Source organism: Sebastes umbrosus, chromosome 6, assembly GCF_015220745.1.
Source record: "Sebastes umbrosus isolate fSebUmb1 chromosome 6, fSebUmb1.pri, whole genome shotgun sequence".
Lineage (NCBI taxonomy): Eukaryota > Metazoa > Chordata > Actinopteri > Perciformes > Sebastidae > Sebastes > Sebastes umbrosus.
In genome coordinates this window covers 32,294,613-32,304,563 of record NC_051274.1, presented here as the reverse complement: position 1 = coordinate 32,304,563, position 9,951 = coordinate 32,294,613, and the positions used below count along the sequence as shown (strand labels likewise).

At 40.6% G+C, this 9,951-nt stretch overlaps 1 protein-coding gene across 2 annotated transcripts in view; it reads right to left on the bottom strand.

Moving 5' to 3' along the window:
• The window catches only part of cntn3a.1 (contactin 3a, tandem duplicate 1), a 118,263-nt gene extending 109,055 nt beyond the window's left edge, over positions 1-9,208 (bottom strand). Inside the window, exon 1 of one of the 2 annotated variants that reach the window (XM_037772880.1) lies at positions 8,524-9,208. The gene's annotated coding sequence lies outside the window, so the exon portion shown is untranslated. The remainder of the gene's footprint in view (positions 1-8,523) is intronic. The other variant, XM_037772879.1, reaches the window with a different exon arrangement.
• Between the last annotated feature and the right edge of the window lie 743 nt (positions 9,209-9,951).

Genomic DNA, 9,951 nt, shown 5'->3' with positions numbered 1-9,951 from the left:
CAGCACATTATCCTTTCAAGATTAATCAACAACTATTTTTTTTATAATACATGACTCATTTCAATTATTTATGCCAAGCATTCACTCATTCCGGCTCGTCACATGTGAGGATTTGTTGCTTTCCTTGGTTTAATTCCATCGTTAATTGAATATCTTTAGGATGTGGACTGTTGGTCAGACAAAACAAGCAATAAATAGACCTCACATTTAGGGATGCTACTAACGATTACTTTCATTTTCGATTAATCGTTTGGTATAAAATGTCAGAAAATAGTGAAAAAAGTCCATCCCAGTTTTTCAAAGTCCGAGGTTGGGCTGCGCAATTAATCAAATTTCAATTTCAATAACGATTTTGGCTTCCAAGCTTTATGAAAACAAGATAATAAGACATAAAAAGATTATTGTACCGTATTCCATTTTGCAATGACACTCTTGTGTTGTCTTGTGTTATAAATCCAGCACGCCCCTTTCCTTTACAGCGGTGCACTTTCGCCGGACGGCCGCTTGGTTTTGGCCGATCCCCTCGTGGGAACTTTCTCCGGCACTATATGTCCCTCGCCAGGCGTATTTCCTCCATTGATGCATTTCCAAAGTCAATGATGTAATCGTCTTAAACAATCGGGATCTCAATATAATCATGATTATGATTTTTACCATAATCGATCAGCCCTAGTCCAAGGTCTATAAATGTCTTGTTTTGTCAGTACTAAACCCAATGATATTCAGTTTAATGTGATATAAAACAGAGAAAAGCAGGAGATCTCCATATTTGTGAGGCTGAAAACAGCATTTTCTGCCACTTTCATATGAAAAATTACTTTAACGATGAATCAATTATCAAAAGAGTCGATCGACTAATTAATTAGTCGACTAATCTCTGCAGCACTACTCACTTCAGATGCTTTGGGACATTGTGATGTATTTTGCACGATTTTCTGATACTTTATACTCAACAATTTAGCGGTTAATCAGCTCCTTGCATGTCAGAGAGGGCAATCCGGGGTTCATTGATTCCTCAGTGTACCATCTAATCACATGAAATCAATGCCGTGCATTGGAACGGCAGAAAGCTGGGGAATAAAACTGAACACTTGAGTTTATTTGACTTTTGAGGAAATGCAGCTGCTTTGAGGGAAGCCTCAGATTTGTGGAGACAAAAGCGCTCCTCCAAAAAATTTCAGTGTTGTCAAAGTGACACCTCTTTTCCTCTTCTTCTCTCTGACAGCACCAGCTGGAGTTGATAAACCACAGATTGTAGCTCAGTCAGCCATAGAAGCTGACAGTTGATTCAACCCTCTCCACTTCACCCCATCTCTCCGCTGCCATAAATTTTTCAGGGCTCCAAAGTGTATTAATAGAGGGGTACTCCAGGTCCCTTTGGTTGAAGAGTCCAGATGAAGATAAAACTCGTGCTAAAATGCATGAGCACCCCCCACACACACACACACACACACACACACACCCTGAGCTCTGAATCATGAATGAGACCAGACTCTCACACTCCGCAAGAACGAGACAAGACCAGGAAAAAAAATGGCATACAATGCTGCATCTTTAATCACCTGAGCTGTGACTTCACTTGATCTGCAGACACCAGCTCGATCAGTGTTTTCCTGCATTTGAGGCTCATCTCGCGGCTCTGAGTGCCTCCAGTCATTTAAAATTCATTTTCTGCCGGTGCTCGAGTTGAGAGACTCGTACAGTAGCAGTAGCAGGGAACGTGAAATTTCTTACTAATCCTGCACGCTTTGATTCACCGCACACACGTGAATCAAAGATTTACCAAGCAGCTCTGTGGAGGAGCGGCGGTGATAATGATATCAACTACTAATCAGAGGTTTTTTATACTAAATATTCAATTATTGAACCAAATATATGCAGCCATAAGGCAGCTATTAAAGGAACAGTGTGTGGATTGAGTGATGTCTAGCGGTGATGTTACAGATTGAAACGTCTCCCGTGTGCCAAGCGTGTAGGAAGAACTACGGTGACCAACGCGAATGACCCCATCTAGAGCGGTTGTAAGAGCAGCGTAGGTCATTTGGAACAGAGCCAGTGCGTAGATTGTGTGTGTGTACGTGGGTGAAGCAATAGAGAGAGAGCGGCGGCGAATGTGTGTGAGCTAGTGGAGCAGAAGACTGAGTTAGTTTAGCTTTGAGAATATCAAGTGAATGAATAGTGGAAGTGCAGAAATAAATGCTGCAGCTCCTCAAGACCAACAGAGGTTTCCCGTGTCTTGTTTCCTGGCGACTGAGTGGAGTGACGCCGAGGGTTTAACTCGGGAGCGACTTCTGGGCCAAACAGGAAAAGTTAGGTTTGTCCATTCTGGGCTACTGTAGAAGCATGGCGGCCGGCTCCGTGAAGAGATAAGAAGTAGACAGTTGGAAGCTGAAGCTAGTAAGTGAGATGACCATGAGCTAAGATTTTCAATATATAATGAGGCAATAAAAAAAACTAAATAGTTCATTACCTATGTAGATATGAGGGGCTCATTCTAAGCTAACGAAATCACAACAACTTAATTTCAGGTGGTTATACACTAAAGAAGACGTATTTGTTTTAACGCCACTAATTTCTTTAACGCATTAATGCAACTTGTGATTTTTAGGTTGTAGCTCAGTTTTAAAGCTAGAGTGAAGATATTGTATGTTATCACATGAAACTGGAAAACCTAAGGAATCCATCGGTACCAACCATTTTATATTAGCTTGTCGTGAAGCAGGCAAAATATGCTCCAAATAACGCTAAATTTTGGCGAGGAAAAACTGTCATGGCCATTTTCAAAGGGGTCCCTTGACCTCTGACCTCCAGATGTGTGAATGTAAATGTGTTCTATGGGTACCCACGAGTCTCCCCTTTACAGACATGCCCACTTTATGATAATCACATGCAGTTTGGGGCAAGTCATAGTCAAGTCAGCACACTGACACACTGACAGCTGTTGTTGCCTGTTGGGCTGCAGTTTGACATGTTATGGTTTGAGCATATTGTTTTATGCTAAACGCAGTACCTGTGAGGGTTTCTGGACAATATCTGTCATTGCTTAGTGTTGTTAATTGATTTCCAATAATAAATATATACATATATTTGTAAAAAGCAGCATATTTGAGTTATTCACAGTGACCAAAGCTATACTGCTTTTCTTTTGAAGGTTAGAAAATATTTTTGAACCCAGAAACATGTTTGTAGCCTCCTGCACAACTTTAACAAGAAAAAACAAGAAAGTATTTCCGAAGGTGTTTTGAAGGTGCTCGCTTCTTCTTCTACTGACTGTAAACATTGGACTCAATGGTACTTTTAAAGTTGCACATTCATAAAACAACCTAAACTTTCCTCTGCCAATCGTGCTCTTCAAGGATCTATGCACATATAACCGATGAGCTCAAAGCTTTCTTGAAGCTTTTCTGCGTGCCAACCCACAATTTTTTTAAATTATTTTTTTATATTCCTCACAAATGGCACGCCACGGGAGTCAAGGAAGTGCCAACGCAGTCCCCAGCCAAGATTCTACCTCAAATAGTGGCACAAGACAAAGAGACTAATGGTGTTTTGATCTAAGCACACAAGCCGCAGGCATGACATAACACACGCCAGCTTCTTCATTTCTCCAGACCACACCGGGGGCGCTCCGACGAAACGCGCTCATCCCGATCTCCCCTGTGACACCCGCGCCACGAGAGTAGGTTGAAAGGATCTTCCTGCTTGCACGCATGCTCCAAGTTTTAATATAATGAGCATAGTATATGTAATAATTTACACAACGCTACAGAGCTATGCATCAAAATTCAGTTAGAACATCTCTGAGAACCCTTTATAGAAGCATAAACCTCAAGCAATGCACTCATTGTAAATACCTAATAGATCCAAGTGAACTAATAAATCACTGAGACTTTTGATTTTATTGGAGATAAACTAAATGTGACTGGAGTGTCCTAGATTTTAATCACTCCAATTAGGCACCTGCAGCAAACATATTGTGTGTTTGTCTCACTGATGTCAACTGAAACTGAAAGTGGTCGACGATTTCCAGCGCACCTGCCTTTACTAAGGTACTAATTAAGAATCCCATTAGGATTTAAGAGGCTGCCAATTAATGGTTCCTTAAATACACAGATTTAGGTCTTTGGTGAAACACTTACAGCTATCATGGGAAGCAATTTTAAGCCCATTACCAAGAAAAGGGTAAGCTGTTATTACTGAGAGGGATGAAAGATCCTCTTACAGACAAAGAACTTAAAGGGTCTGCGAGGCTTAAGGAGTCTACACAAGAAGTCTGGCAGATGGTACTGTATGGAAAAACATAGAAACTGTGGCCCAATTCAAAACTATATATAGTATAATGTTGGCAGTAACACAACTTAATGCATTTCCCTTTTTTTGTGAAAACAGGAAATAATACCAGATGCGCATATCAATCAAACTTTCAATTTTCAAAAGTGGAAACTTCACAAATGGCTAAGTTAAAATGTTTTTCTTGCTATATTTATTACCTTACTTTCATGTTTTCTGAGCCGTCCCTGGAAACCATCAACACCACATTCCAAAAAATTGAGAGATTTCAACATTTTGTGAGGAGAGGGAATCTTTTTTTTTTCTCTGATTTACATGATATTTCTCTTCCAGCAGAAAATGATGTTTATGGATGGACACGTCTGAAGATGTGACTGACTCAAGAAGAAGAGGAAGGAGGAGGCTGGAGCGTGAACTTTATAGTACCCCACTGAGCTGGTGTGCATGAGAAATGGGAAAAAAAACAACAACAACACAGACTGTGATATTTGGATGCAAGGAAAAGGATCTGCATTCTGATTAGTACAAATTGGGGTTGTTGATTTTAAACATTTGAACCTTTTAAAACCGACCTTCCGCAGGCGGACTCGGGACCTCGTTGTTTGCGGATCCTGCTTAAATCGATCTACAATAAAAACCATAATAGCTAGAGCATTCATTCTTTCTGCAGCAGAAAGCTAAGGCTTCTGTCTTTCATCATGTTGTACGCTCATGATGACGTCATTACGTTACGTGCGGTACAAAACATGGTGACAACGCGTGGTGCCGGAGTATTGCCTTGTAATGGCCGCGGGAGAGTGTTGTTTATAGCCAGAGCATTCACTCTTTTTTGCAGCAGAACGCTTCGGTTTCTGTCTTTTTGATGTCATCATGTTGTTACACGCTTGTGATGATGACGAAATGTTATATGTGGAATGTAACAAAACTATCAAAACGCCTTTGCACTCGATCTGCTCATAAAAATGAGCATATCTCAAAAACTAAAAAATGTGCATAGTTCAAATAAATTATGGAGCGTTAAGAAATATTTTGTTCATGTTTCTACATTTAGAAATATTTCGGATCAATATGTTTTGTGTGTTTATTTAGTTAAAATGTATGAGAAAACATGTCAGATTTTTGTATTTTTTCCTTTTTGAGACAATTTCAACACTTTTATTCAATTAAATTTATTTTTATATAGCATCAAATCATAAGAGAAGTTATCTCAAGATGCTTTTCATATAGAGTAGGTCTAGATCGTACTCTATAAGACAACACTTATTATTATCAATTATTATGATCTATTGACTTACATAGCCTTTTAGGAATATTTTAAGGATATGAAGCATTTGAAATGACATCAAAATAAGCAAAAATACCTACATATGTACTGGCGGACCATTTCCATTGCAGAGTTCAAAGGGTTAAGGTGTTGCTGTTGCACTTGTAAAGAATAACTGAAAGGAGTCTCAATGGCACATTGTGTTGAATGAATTTCTTTAGGTTCTTTCAAACCAGAACTGTACTTAGTTTTGATAAAAGATAAAGATTGGCTTGGCTCTGCAGGTAAAATGTTGGTGGTCTGCTGTATTCCTTTAGTTTTTAAATAAAAGATAAAGATTGGTTTGGCTCTGCAGGTAAAATGTTGGTGGTCTGCTGTATTCCTTTAGTTTTTAAATAAAAGATAAAGATTGGCTTGGCTTTGCAGGTAAAATGTTGTGGTCTGCTGTATTCCCTTAGTTCTGAATGAACAGCAGAGAGACACAAAACAAACAGATTTCTGAAGAAACCATGTGGATCATCCTACCTCGCCTGTTGTGTTAAAATGCTGGAAAAGAACAACAAACCCTACTTCTACTTATCAGAATGCACATAACTTTGCCTGCATCAACCTCCATCAGTCGATGTGCTGTTTTTTTCTACTTCTTATGCAGACCGGGCTCCGCTCAGTGGGGTACTATGAGCTCCGTGTTCCACCCTCCTCTTCCTCCTCCTCCTCTTTCTGAGCTGGTGACATCACCAGAAACGTGTCCAGCCATAAGCACACTTCCCCAAGGAGACCTGTAGTAGTTCTACTATTCCAACCACTCGGATACTAAAAGGTAAGAAGAGTAACTGCGCTCCAAAGTAGTCTTTGTGTAGGGAATTAAACCACAGCTTTTTTGGTGGAGACAGTTATGCCCAGGGCAGCTGGCATTATGTCAACAGGAAACAAAAGAAAGTGCTTACTACGCTGCAAACTAAAGGGGAGAATGATGTAAACATCTGGTGACAGAGGAGAGTTAATTGTGAAAAGAACCCCATCCTGAGTCACCACTAATTTACTTTAAGTGGCAATCTTGAAGATTTTCCTTTAAATAAATGTCTGTTAAGTCATTATCTATCGCCGTCATTGAGCCCACTAAAGAAAGTATTGCAATAATTATACATTTGCAGTATTATAAACTGGATGTCTGTGGCGACATTCTAGGAAATAAATGTGTTTTTTCTCCATTGTACAGTATACAGAAAAAAAATTGAACTATGCACTCAATTCTGAAAACTTGAAGCTCATGTATCAACAAAAAGACTGCCAAGCTCGAAGCACAATGCCATAGAATCAACCAGGACTGAAATCTTTAAGGCTCGCCTCTTTAACAGCAGAATCACAACGTGCACGGCAGCTCAAACATATGGACACTTGATTTACACGAGGATGGAGTCCCACACTCTATAGGACTTTAGACAATCCGAGCAGCAATCAGGCTCCGAGTGGATCCAATCAAAGGAAAGGGAGGGATGATGAGACTGGATGGAGTCCAATCCCCCCTGTTGATCGCTGACGACAAATGAGTTCTGCCAGAGGTTTTACATGATAAGAAGAATTAATAGGCGGATTTGTGTCCTCTTAAAAGAGAAGATGCACGGCATTAAACGATGGTCATGGCAATTAAGAGGACACAGAAAATGTTATTATCTCTAATGGGTTGTGTGTGGAAAATTGTGCAACTCAATTGGGAACTGGTAGCTAACCTGTTTGACAGATGGTTGTAAAGCCATGGATGCAAATAGTATATGCCTTGTCATGAGCAATTATATCCAGGACATACGAACGATACGATACGATACAACTTTATTGTCAGTTTGCACTGAAATTCATTTTGCATCCATAGGCAGCTCAGTTTGAGAAAAAGTACACATCCAATAGACATACTGTTACTATAGACAGACAGACAAGTAAGACCCATCAGACAATTATTCATACATGACCCATTACAAAATTACCATCTGTCCTCTGGATTCACGTCTTTAGCAGCACATTAATTATTATTTAGCAACAAGATGGACTGATGGACAAAAGCGTGTTGGAATGGGCCTCTAATTAACTGTGAGACTCTCCAGAACATGACAACCTGTATGCTGGTATTTCTCTCTGAATGTCTAAAAGATTAGGTTCTACTGTAGGTTAATTATCTTTGATGCCAGAAGTGGAAGTTTTTGTAGTTTCTGTGCATTATTCCAGGAGGAAGGGGAAGTGTATTTAAATGTTTTTTGTTGCCTATCTTTTCTAAACCTCAGGGGTAAATGGTGGTGAGAGTGCATGCATGTAAATGTCAATTAGAAAATAGAGAAATAGTCTCCAGAACATGACAACCTGTATGCTGATATTTCTCTCTGAATGTCTAAAATATTAGGTTTTACTGTATTTTACTGAAGGTTAATTATCTTTGATGCCAGAAGTAGAAATTTCTGTAGTTTCTGTGCATTATTTCAGGAGGAAGTGGTAGTGTATTTACAGTTTTTTTTTGCCTATCTAACCTCATGGGTAGATGATGCTGAGAGCGCATGAATGTACACAGGTATGCTGGTATTTCTCTGTGAATGTCTAAAAGATTAGGTCTTACTGTAGGTTAATTATCTTTGATGCCAGAAGTAGAAGTTTCTGTAGTTTCTGTGCATTATTCCAGGAGGAAGGGGAAGTGTATTTAAATGTTGTTTTTTTTTGCATATCTTTTCTAACCTCATGGGTAGATGATGCTCTCTATATGGTGGGCGAATGAGGAAAAAGTACCAAGCAATAATAGATGTTAACAGGTCAAAGATAAGCACAGTTCATAGTATATTTGTGGAGGTATATAGAGCCTATATTGAATACCCTTTTCCTGCTTTTTAGTAAGAGATGTTGTGAAATAGATTGATTTAATATGACATTTTGTGCTTTTATCATATGAATGTAAAAGTAAATTAAAAAATAGAGAAATAGTTATTTACCTGAGTATGCTGTGTCCTCGGTGCTGTTTGCTGATGTTGATCCCTGCTTGGATATCCATGTTACATCTCCTCACTCCTGCAGCTCCAGCAGCTCCCAAACTCTCCTCTACAGAGAGAGCAAAGCGACCCTGAAACCTGCACCAAAGAGTGCACCTCTTCTCCTCCTTTACGCGCCTGCCTCGGTGTTCTCAGAGTCCCGGTAGTGAGCAGCTCGGTCCGCCGCTCTGCACGCTCCAGTCTCCGGCACGTTCATGTAGGACACCCCGGTAGTCCTGCTCGCTCCTCCGGCAGCCTGACACCAACTAAACCCGCAGCTTCCAGCGAGGAGGAGGAGGAGGAGGAAGAGGAGGTCTGTCTGCGGTGTGGAGGTGTTCAAATGCTGCTGTGTGGATTCATTTTAGGAGCAGAAAGTGTTCCCGGTGCGGTGCTCGGTCCGGTCTGAGCGTCTGGCTGCTCCACCGGATGAAGACTGCGCGCACACAGAGAGGCACATGGAGCAGCAGAGATGGTTTCCACTAGTCAGCCTACACAGGAACACTAGAGGGGTTGTGTGTTTTTGGTTCATGCTGCAGGTTCACAGCACGTTCTTCACTATGTCCCATCTTCAATATGACACCAAGACTCACGAGCCTAGAAATGATCTAGTTTATCTGAAGATGTTGCTGTTTGTTGCTTTCTAAGGAAATAAAAACATGAAAACATAAAAAAAATTAAAGGTCCCATATTGTAAAAAGTTACATTTTCATTTTTTTCTATTATACATATAAGCAGGTTTAAAGGGACTATTTGTAACTTTCAGAAATGCTTGTTAACAGCGACAGCTGTGGCCGTTAAGTCAACAAAAGTCAGTTGGGCTTGCTCGCTCTAAATAGACATGAACGAGCATCACTCAAAACAGTGAGAGACACAGCTGCTTGGCAGCAATGTTAGCTGACCAGACAAAGGTCTCTCCATGAATCAATGCTGATCCTAGTGTTGGCTTTTCCTGCTTCAGCCTCTAGGGCTGAAGCAGCGGGACTGTGCAGCGAGTAACGTTGTCGTCTCCGACCGGGTGCCGCAGGGAGACACTGGCACCCGGTCGGAGACGATAACGTTTCTCTCTGCGGAGCCCCGTCACTTCACAAGACACGGGAAACCTCTGTTGGTCTGGAGGAGCTGCAGCAGTTATTTCTGCACAAACGTCCACTGAACATTCACTAGATATTCTCAGAGCTATGAAGTCTTCTGCAGTGTGTAGTGAGCGCGCATGAACATGAGGTGGAGCGAGAACGTGCGCGGTGTGTGAGTGAAGGCATCCAGGCAGAGGAGCGGTCTGAACAGCGTAGCCACACGCGAGATGTATTATTACAGAAAGTGAATGAAACCCATATGACCAAAATAGTCATACATGTTTCTTATGGATGGAATTATAGTGAAAATTAATTATTC